This window comes from Tachysurus vachellii, chromosome 14 (assembly GCF_030014155.1).
Source record: "Tachysurus vachellii isolate PV-2020 chromosome 14, HZAU_Pvac_v1, whole genome shotgun sequence".
NCBI classification, from domain to species: Eukaryota; Metazoa; Chordata; class Actinopteri; order Siluriformes; family Bagridae; genus Tachysurus; species Tachysurus vachellii.
This window is the reverse complement of record NC_083473.1, coordinates 20,342,048-20,353,613: the sequence shown is the minus strand read 5'-3', so window position 1 is coordinate 20,353,613 and position 11,566 is coordinate 20,342,048.

The following is an 11,566-nucleotide window of genomic DNA, read 5'->3' as shown; positions in this document are numbered from 1 at the left end:
GAATCGTGATTTGTGTGTGGTATGATCATTTTCATGCAATCTTAGGTATCAGCATGTGTTTTGAGTGAATCCCTGCATGCATGTACAAAAGTGCTTCTCAGGAGCTGAAAACGCGTTTCCCGCAGTCTCAGTGCTCTAGCGCCTTCCTTTCATGGTTTTTCGTGAAACCTTATAAAAACACACATCTGACAAGCTTGAAAAGGGCTGTTTCACCTCATTTCGATGAAACATGATAGGACACAGTGTGTTTATGTCAGAAATCTCGGAAAAAAGCTTTTTTATATTATTTTATGGTAAATAATATAAAATATAATAGTTCATATTAAAGGCCAATATGTTGATAAAAATATGATTTAAACTCGAAAATCTGATGATTTGTGTGTGGTATGATCATTTTCATGCAATCTTAGGTATCAGCATGTGTTTTGAGTGAATCCCTGCATGCATGTACAAAAGTGCTTCTCAGGAGCTGAAAACGCGTTTCCCGCAGTCTCAGCGCTCTAGCGCCTTCCTTTCATGGTTTTTCGTGAAACCTTATAAAAACACACATCTGACAAGCTTGAAAAGGGCTGTTTCACCTCATTTCGATGAAACATGATAGGACACAGTGTGTTTATGTCAGAAATCTCGGAAAAAAGCTTTTTTATATTATTTTATGGTAAATAATATAAAATATAATAGTTCATATTAAAGGCCAATATGTTGATAAAAATATGATTTAAACTCGAAAATCTGATGATTTGTGTGTGGTATGATCATTTTCATGCAATCTTAGGTATCAGCATGTGTTTTGAGTGAATCCCTGCATGCATGTACAAAAGTGCTTCTCAGGAGCTGAAAACGCGTTTCCCGCAGTCTCAGCGCTCTAGCGCCTTCCTTTCATGGTTTTTCGTGAAACCTTATAAAAACACATATCTGACAAGCTTGAAAAGGGCTGTTTCACCTCATTTCGATGAAACATGATAGGACACAGTGTGTTTATGTCAGAAATCTCGGAAAAAAGCTTTTTTATATTATTTTATGGTAAATAATATAAAATATAATAGTTCATATTAAAGGCCAATATGTTGATAAAAATATGATTTAAACTCGAAAATCTGATGATTTGTGTTTGGTATGATCATTTTCATGCAATCTTAGGTATCAGCATGTGTTTTGAGTGAATCCCTGCATGCATGTACAAAAGTGCTTCTCAGGAGCTGAAAACGCGTTTCCCGCAGTCTCAGTGCTCTAGCGCCTTCCTTTCATGGTTTTTCGTGAAACCTTATAAAAACACATATCTGACAAGCTTGAAAAGGGCTGTTTCACCTCATTTCGATGAAACATGATAGGACACAGTGTGTTTATGTCAGAAATCTCGGAAAAAAGCTTTTTTATATTATTTTATGGTAAATAATATAAAATATAATAGTTCATATTAAAGGCCAATATGTTGATAAAAATATGATTTAAACTCGAAAATCTGATGATTTGTGTGTGGTATGATCATTTTCATGCAATCTTAGGTATCAGCATGTGTTTTGAGTGAATCCCTGCATGCATGTACAAAAGTGCTTCTCAGGAGCTGAAAACGCGTTTCCCGCAGTCTCAGCGCTCTAGCGCCTTCCTTTCATGGTTTTTCGTGAAACCTTATAAAAACACATATCTGACAAGCTTGAAAAGGGCTGTTTCACCTCATTTCGATGAAACATGATAGGACACAGTGTGTTTATGTCAGAAATCTCGGAAAAAAGCTTTTTTATATTATTTTATGGTAAATAATATAAAATATAATAGTTCATATTAAAGGCCAATATGTTGATAAAAATATGATTTAAACTCGAAAATCTGATGATTTGTGTGTGGTATGATCATTTTCATGCAATCTTAGGTATCAGCATGTGTTTTGAGTGAATCCCTGCATGCATGTACAAAAGTGCTTCTCAGGAGCTGAAAACGCGTTTCCCGCAGTTTCAGTGCTCTAGCGCCTTCCTTTCATGGTTTTTCGTGAAACCTTATAAAAACACATATCTGACAAGCTTGAAAAGGGCTGTTTCACCTCATTTCGATGAAACATGATAGGACACAGTGTGTTTATGTCAGAAATCTCGGAAAAAAGCTTTTTTATATTATTTTATGGTAAATAATATAAAATATAATAGTTCATATTAAAGGCCAATATGTTGATAAAAATATGATTTAAACTCGAAAATCTGATGATTTGTGTGTGGTATGATCATTTTCATGCAATCTTAGGTATCAGCATGTGTTTTGAGTGAATCCCTGCATGCATGTACAAAAGTGCTTCTCAGGAGCTGAAAACGCGTTTCCCGCAGTCTCAGTGCTCTAGCGCCTTCCTTTCATGGTTTTTCGTGAAACCTTATAAAAACACATATCTGACAAGCTTGAAAAGGGCTGTTTCACCTCATTTCGATGAAACATGATAGGACACAGTGTGTTTATGTCAGAAATCTCGGAAAAAAGCTTTTTTATATTATTTTATGGTAAATAATATAAAATATAATAGTTCATATTAAAGGCCAATATGTTGATAAAAATATGATTTAAACTCGAAAATCTGATGATTTGTGTGTGGTATGATCATTTCCATGCAATCTTAGGTATCAGCATGTGTTTTGAGTGAATCCCTGCATGCATGTACAAAAGTGCTTCTCAGGAGCTGAAAACGCGTTTCCCGCAGTCTCAGCGCTCTAGCGCCTTCCTTTCATGGTTTTTCGTGAAACCTTATAAAAACACACATCTGACAAGCTTGAAAAGGGCTGTTTCACCTCATTTCGATGAAACATGATAGGACACAGTGTGTTTATGTCAGAAATCTCGGAAAAAAGCTTTTTTATATTATTTTATGGTAAATAATATAAAATATAATAGTTCATATTAAAGGCCAATATGTTGATAAAAATATGATTTAAACTCGAAAATCTGATGATTTGTGTGTGGTATGATCATTTCCATGCAATCTTAGGTATCAGCATGTGTTTTGAGTGAATCCCTGCATGCATGTACAAAAGTGCTTCTCAGGAGCTGAAAACGCGTTTCCCGCAGTCTCAGCGCTCTAGCGCCTTCCTTTCATGGTTTTTCGTGAAACCTTATAAAAACACATATCTGACAAGCTTGAAAAGGGCTGTTTCACCTCATTTCGATGAAACATGATAGGACACAGTGTGTTTATGTCAGAAATCTCGGAAAAAAGCTTTTTTATATTATTTTATGGTAAATAATATAAAATATAATAGTTCATATTAAAGGCCAATATGTTGATAAAAATATGATTTAAACTCGAAAATCTGATGATTTGTGTGTGGTATGATCATTTCCATGCAATCTTAGGTATCAGCATGTGTTTTGAGTGAATCCCTGCATGCATGTACAAAAGTGCTTCTCAGGAGCTGAAAACGCGTTTCCCGCAGTCTCAGGGCTCTAGCGCCTTCCGTTCGTGGTTTTTCGTGCAACCTTATGTAAGCACACATCTGACAAGCTTGAAAAGGGCTGTTTCACCTTGTTTCCATGAAACATGATAGGACAGTGTGTTTATGTCAGAAATCTGGGAAAAAAGCTTTTTTGCATTATTTTATGCTAAATAATATAAAATATAATAGTTCATATTAACGGCCAATATGTTGTTAAAAATATGATTTACACTCGAAAATCTGATGATTTGTGTGTGTTATTATCATTTTCATTCAATCTTAGATATCAGCATGTGTTTTGAGTTAATCCCTGCATGCATGCACAAAAGTGCTTCTCATGAGCCGAAAACGCGTTTCCCGCAGTCTCAGAGCTCTTGCGCCTTCCTTTCGTGGTTTTTCGTACAACCTTATATAAGCTCACATCTGACGAGCTTGAAAAGGGCTGTTTCACCTTGTTTCGATGAAACATGATAGGACACAGTGTGTTTATGTCAGAAATGTGGGAAAAAAGCTTTTTTACATTATTTTATGCTAAATAATATATAAAAAAAAAAGTTCATATTAAATGCCAATGTGTTGATAAAAATATGATTTAAACTCGAAAATCTGATGATTTGTGTGTGGAATCATCAGTTTCATGCAATCTTAGGTATCATTATGTGTTTTGAGTGAATCCCTGCATGCATGTACAAAAGTGCTTCTCAGGAGCTGAAAACGCGTTTCCCGCAGTCTCAGCGCTCTAGCGCCTTCCGTTCGTGGTTTTTCGTGCAACCTTATGTAAGCACACATCTGACAAGCTTGAAAAGGGCTGTTTCACCTTATTTCCATGAAACATGATAGGACACAGTGTGTTTATGTCAGAAATCTGGGAAAAAAGCTTTTTTACATTATTTTATGCTAAATAATATAAAATATAAAAGTTCATATTAACGGCCAATATGTTGTTAAAAATATGATTTACACTCGAAAATCTGATGATTTGTGTGTGTTATTATCATTTTCATTCAATCTTAGGTATCAGCATGTGTTTTGAGTGAATCCCTGCATGTATGCACAAAAGTGCTTCTCATGAGCCGAAAACGCGTTTCCCGCAGTCTCCGTGCTCTAGCGACTTCCTTTCGTGGTTTTTCGTACAACCTTATATGAGCACACACATCTGACAAGCTTGAAAAGGGCTGTTTCACCTTGTTTCCATGAAACATGATAGGACACAGTGTGTTTATGTCAGAAATCTGGGAAAAAAGCTTTTTTACATTATTTTATGCTAAATAATATTAAAAAAGAAAAGTTCATATTAAAGGCCAATATGTTGATAAAAATATGATTTACACTCGAAAATCTGATGATTTGTTTGTGGTATGATCAATTTCATGCAATCTTAGGTATCAGCATGTGTTTTGAGTGAATCCCTGCATGCATGCACAAAAGTGCTTCTCAGGAGCCGAAAACGCGTTTCCCGCAGTCTCAGCGCTCTAGTTCCTTCCTTTCGTGGTTTTTCGTGCAACCTTATATAAGCTCACATCTGACGAGCTTGAAAAGGGCTGTTTCCTTATTTCCATGAAACATGATTGGACACAGTGTGTTTATGTCAGATATCTGGGAAAAAAAGCTTTTTACATTATTTTATGCTAAATAATATAAAATATAATAGTTGATATTAAAGGCCATGTTGATAAAAATATGATTTAAACTCGAAAATCTGATGATTTGTGTGTGGTATGATCAATTTCATGCAATCTTAGGTATCAGCATGTGTTTTGAGTGAATCCCTGCATGCATGTACAGAAGTGCTTCTCAGGAGCTGAAAATGCGTTTCCTGCAGTCTCAGGCTCTAGTGCCTTCCCTTAGTGGTTTTTCGTGCAACCTTATATAAGCTCACTTCTGACAAGCTTGAAAAGGGCTTTTTCGCTGAAACATGATAGGACACAATGTCTTTGTGGAAAAAAAGCTTTTTTACACTATTTTATGCTGAATAATATAAAATATAATAGTTGATATTAAAGGCCAATATGTTGATAAAAATATGATTTAAACTGAAAATCTGATGATTTCTGAATGGTATGATCATGCAATCTTAGGTATCAGCATGCACTGAAAAAACGAACTTGTAAAATTTACTGTTTTTTATTTTCCTTTGTAGTAATAATTAAGTAAACATTATTAATAATAATGATATTACCAAATAAATTTAATCACTTTGTCAAACATCACAGTCGTTAAATACAATAAAATTTTTTATTTTCCCCAATGGTATCAAAACATTTTGCATAAAACAGATGTTAAAGCTATTTATTAAAGATGTTAAACGTTCTAGATAAAAGTAAATGAAAACTGGGAAAAAATGATAACTTTAACAAAACAAATTCCCACCTCTATTTGCCTTGAATAAATTAAATTCAAAACACAGTATAAACACCTCGATGCTTCTAAAGTCTGGTCCATCTTGGTGTTAAAAGTTTGTAAAAAAAAAAAAAAAAAAGATAGTAAGACCAGGTGGTTATAAGGCATAAAACTGAAAACGTTACTAAAGGTCAACATAGTACAAATGGCAAAAGTGCAAATTAGTACAAACGAGAATTTGGCATTAGGTTAAGAATTTATATGCCTCTTATTTCAGGCTTAACTTCATGGTAACACAATTTAAAAATGTTACAAAAAAGCTTTACCAAGCATTCTTCAAAAAGTTCCTCTTCTTTTTCACCAAAGTACAGTATGAGGCTCCGGATAATAGCTTCACATCTCACCTCAATGCTTTGGTTCTGTGAAGAGAATAATGTTGTCAACACATACTGAACTATGCAAAGGTCTTAGGCATGCTTAAGACATGTTTAGGCACGTTTACTCCCCCAAAAGAGGTTTTAAGCCAGTTAAGTTCTTCTGAATTTAGTTTGTCTCAGTTTTCATGTAATAATAGACAGATTTGATGATGATGAGATCAGGTGTGTAGCACCGGCTGTTGTCAGACTCCTTGTGCATACAAAAATCTAACTGGATTATGACAAAATGAATGTTTAAAAATGTAAACTGAAAATTCTTACTGGTACAATACAGCAAAGGAAAAACTTAACTGGCTTAAAACCTCTTTTGGGGGTAAAATACTAGCACGCCTAAGACCTTTGCACAGTACTGTAATATCTAAGACCTAAGCAGTGTTGTTCAGCATGCAGACTTGTCATTTTTTATACTGCAATAATTATACTGCAATGTCAATCACATAATGAAACATCAAGTACGTTGTTCTATCTAAAGATGAATATTTCCTGCTCTTACATTAGCCCTTCAGTTTTACTTATCACTTTTAGGTTCATCCCAGGGTTTTTGGAGTCACCTTGTTCTATGTATCCAGGCCAGATGTTCAGTGTTTAGTCTACCAGCTAAGACCAACTAATTGACCTCTAAAGTCAGTTATGGCCATACATTTTATGTATTGTTGGGGTGTGCAGCGGAATCAGTATTTGTATCTGTATCAATCTCAAAATTATTTGTATTTGTATTCGGATGGAACCGGAAGTTTGTCAAATTACATAAAAATGGCATTTTAAATGCCTTTTTGTTTTTTGTTATAATTATTACTTAAATGATCTATTAAAGATCTATTAAAAATTCTATTAAAAAAAAAAACTCAAAATGTTAATAAAAAAGACAAATAACTTGATTCTCGTTACTAATACGCATGAAAAACAAACTTCTCATTACATCACACTACAGGGAGGAGGCACTAAGTGAATTATCTGTTTTATTTATTTTCGACAAATCCCGCGAATAAAAGCCATTTGTCGGAAGCTTTCTTTTATAATTTGAATACCCAAGATCTTCAGAAGGGGACCGTCACTACTCAAAGGATGTGTCAGTCAGAACATCCAGAATACTGTCCGCAGGGCTTGACATCAACACCCGTCAACAAATGCCGGTAGATTTCAGTGGTGGTGGGTAAGACAGCTACTCCTTCTAGCCACTTTGGGGGGTTGAATATAAATTTGTCATTGTAGTTTTCTTAAAAGCCATGTGAAATAAACAATGCCCGGGTACGACACTACGCAAATTCCCATAAACACTCCTTGCATATAAAGAGCTCAGGGTGTACACCGTACAGTATGTAACACATCTTAATGCAAAGTGTAAACAGCCTGTGTATTGTATAAAGTACTATATTAATAAAATTGAATAAGTGGACTAATGAGAGTGAGGATTGATGCTGTACAGTATGTGTGCACAGTGTGTGTGAGACAGTACACCTATCATCCTGAATAAAGTGAACAATTTAAAAAAAACATACCTGACTCAGTTTGTCCAAGTGCGGCCTCAGCTTTGTCCTCGCAATGCCTCCCTTAAGCTTCATGAGGGCAATAAGTTTTGGTGTGTAGAGGTCAAGTTTATACATGAAGCTCTGCTCCAGAGAAGTTGTAGTTATTCTTCTAAATTCCTCTTTCCCCTGAAAAGATATGAATAATCAAGTTATTGTTACTGCCGCAACATTTAAGGGGTAACATTTCAAGGGTTAGATTTACATAACTCAGCTTCACAAAATAAGGCAGGCCCTCTCTTTCTAAAATCCTCAACAGCAAGACAACCACTCACAGCCTCAAGCCTTCGATAGGAAAATGTTTTGGCCATTTTTTTCTTTTATCACATTATAGTTGTTCTTTTTCTTCACCTCATTGAGGAGCTCCTGCCTCTCTACTTCAAGGCTGTCTTCGGTTTCTCCACTTGGATGTGGCGGGAGGTAATTCACCTCCGCTTTCCTTGGTCTTTTGCAGTTTTTGGCAGGATTTTTCGCACCAGGTAATTTACTTCTTAAGGAGTTGATGTGAACTTCAGGACAAGGTATTTCACGATTTCTTTTTTTTTTTTTTTTTCTTTTATTTATTTGAAAGGGACACTGCACATCAATCAACATTTTTTGTTTACACTCAAAATGTAAATGTGCCTGAATTAGCTGAAGAGCTATTTTTCATCTGTAGTCCCTTGGCAGGTCAACTCAGTAATCTTAATTTGGAACAGTAATTGGCCATCTTATACTTAAGACGATGCTGCCACCCGTACATACCTGAAAATGAAGTGCCAGGCTCCTTCAGGCACGGATGCTTGTTCAACAGGGCTTCTACAACGGCCAGGATTTGAAGCCGGGTGGGATAGGCAGTGTAGCTAAATATTTGTTCTGCAAGCTTCTCAAGCACATTAGAGTTGATGCTTGAACTGTGAAGGCGTGTACCATTACTTTTAAAATCATCATTTGCCTTTTGAAGGATTGTTTCAACATCATATGAAAAGGTGGGTATCACAAAATTAGTTGGCCAAACTTCTGATCGACACTTTGCGGACGGTTGTAAAATAATGGTGTCAGATGAACTAATAGAAGAACTTTCATCCTGGAAAGAATTGTTCAGCGAGAGTGGAGGGGAGTTATCTGCAGCTTCATTGATGGGAGTCAATGTCAGAATAACAGAAGGTTCTATTTTGACTAGCTTGATTGTGTCTTTGTCCTTAACCAAATCTGTTGATGTCAGCGTGAAGAATTGGTTTTCAAAATCTTTGTCCATATACGTAACACTAAAACTCCCTTGGAGTTGAAAATGATCCTGTGCAGCTGTCAAAAGTTCATCTACTGTACAAGGTATTCCATCTGGTAGGGTTAACTTGTGAACTGCAGTCTCATCAATGCTAACACGTAGTTGAGTGCAGGCAGACATCATAGTGTTTGGCAAGCAGAACTGCAAGAGAAGTGAACAAAAAATACATAAAAAGTATTTTTTTGAACAAATCCACAAACATTAAAGGTGTATGTAGATTATAACATGCTTAAATTTTAATAGGGCTGCAAGATATATCTAAATGAACAAAGTATTGCAATGATTTGAAATAACTATGATTTTAATGCTTAAAAAAATGTAGGCAGAAAGATAACAGAGACTGACAAGACCGAGAGATGCTTGCTTTTTCTCCGTGGCTATGGTTGTTACTCGCTAATGCTGCATCGACATCCAACTGATATTGCTGTTTTGTTCTACAAGGAAATTCTCCTGTCCTTACTTCAAGTTCTTGAAATTGTGACCGGTCTCCGATACAAAATCTGCAAACATATGACCCACTGAAACTTTCAACAAACCCACCAAGTGAGTGAGCACCAAGGTTATCAGCAATCACAGAAATTACTGTGCCTTTTGTTACTTTTCCTAAGTGAGGCACAAAAATTCCATCCTCTTCCAAGCTTTTCAAATCCTTTAACAATGGTTCTAGCCCTGCAGAATAGCCAAATTTCTTAACATCATCTGCCTTGCACAAGATACTCAAGTAAATTGATGATAATGCAGCCCTTAATACAGATGAAATGTCAGCCAACACCCAGTAGACTCCTGTTACCTTGTGCTTCTTGCGAGAAGTTCCTGAAGTAGGGTTGCCACCTTCAATACAGAAAAATAAGGGACGCCTGCCGCAGCGGGGGCCACACCCCTCGGGGCCATGATGACCACAGTCCCGATGGCGTGCCAACAATTGTGACTGAGAACACAAAAAATAAGCTTTTGGAGGAACTTGTGAGATGTGAACCATATTTTATTAACTTATTATTAAATTAACAGATCCATAACATAGTAATTATAACTTGCAAACTTGCAAAAGATCTTCCATGAACATCATGAACATAATAACATCAGTGGATGTCAGTGAATATCAGCGGACCAGAAGTAGTAGTGTGCAGTATTGGAGCATGTCAGGCCTACTTTCTTTTATAAGTGTACTTCTTGTCACTCCGTGCAGCACTGAGAAGCTGTTTGTCTTTCAAACAGCTACAGTAAAACTCTGAACAGGACTGCTCAAAGTTAAAAGTGATCAAGAGTTCACTCCTAATGAGCTCCACAGAGCACCTGTCACTCCATTTGTTGGCCATTCTAGAAAAGATCCTTTCCACATAACCAGTGGATGCTGGGATGCTTAAGATGTGGATGATGATGGACAGCATGTTAGGCAGGTTAGCTACTTGAAAGAGAGCCACCCACCTGGCAGCCATCGGAGATGAACATATGGATTTTCATATGGATTCATATGGATTTTCTGTCACTCTGACTCTGTCAAAAGAACCGGCGAGGCGGCGTCCCGCCCTCCTCTGACTCTGATTGGCCGCGATTCACGGGCCGTAACCCAATCAAACCAACGATGGCAACGTGTATTACCCAATCAGGGGCAGAATAGGACGCGTCTCCACACATTGCGGGTGGGGTGATTTGCATGGGATGCTGTTTAATGTGGACCTATGTAAAATACGGGACAAATCAATACGGGACGCGTCATTTTGCCTGTAAATATGGGACGATTCCGTATTTCACGGGACGGGTGGCAACCCTATCCTAAAGGGTTACAAATTTCAAAATCATCACAGTAAAGTAAAAGTGAAAGTCTTAACTCCTCACCAGATAGAAATTCATTTTCCTTGAAATTGGAACCATCATGAAAACTGGCATACTGACCCACAGTGTCTTGCACTTTTGAACAACTTATCCTGAATGCCACAATTTTTTAGAATTTCTGACAAAGACTGCAAAATTGGTACATACTGGATTGTCCTTCCCTCTTTCGCATCAAGTATATACTCCAGTGGCTCAATGATAGAGAAATGTTCCTTTAGATACCGATTTCGATTATGTGCTGTGCCGAGAGGATCTTTCTCACTGAATGCAGCACTAAGAGGATTTAACTTGCAAATGTTATTTACTAGATCTGTGATGACCAGCTCTTCTACACTGCAGTTATGCTTTTTTAATGTGTTGTTGACAATGTCTTTGATTACAGGTGCAGATGTTGTACAAGTAATAAACTGAAGTTCCCCTACAATTTCATCTACTAGGCACATTAAAGATGCAACCTAATTTAAGCATTAAGGAACCAAGCTGATCAACAATGACTTCACCCAAATCTTCACTCTCTTCTAGAAGTGCATCATCAAAACTAACATCACTTTCATCTAACAAACTACTATATTCTAATGTCTGATTTGAGTATGTCTGAAATACTGTATTTTTAATATCTTCAAGGCAGTGAGGATTGTGCTTCCTACTTCTATGTGAAGCAAAAGTTGAATATATATAGGTACTGTAGTCACAATCTCTAAAAACACAATGAACAGTTTCATGCTTTTTCAGATGAACACCAAGGTGTTCAAA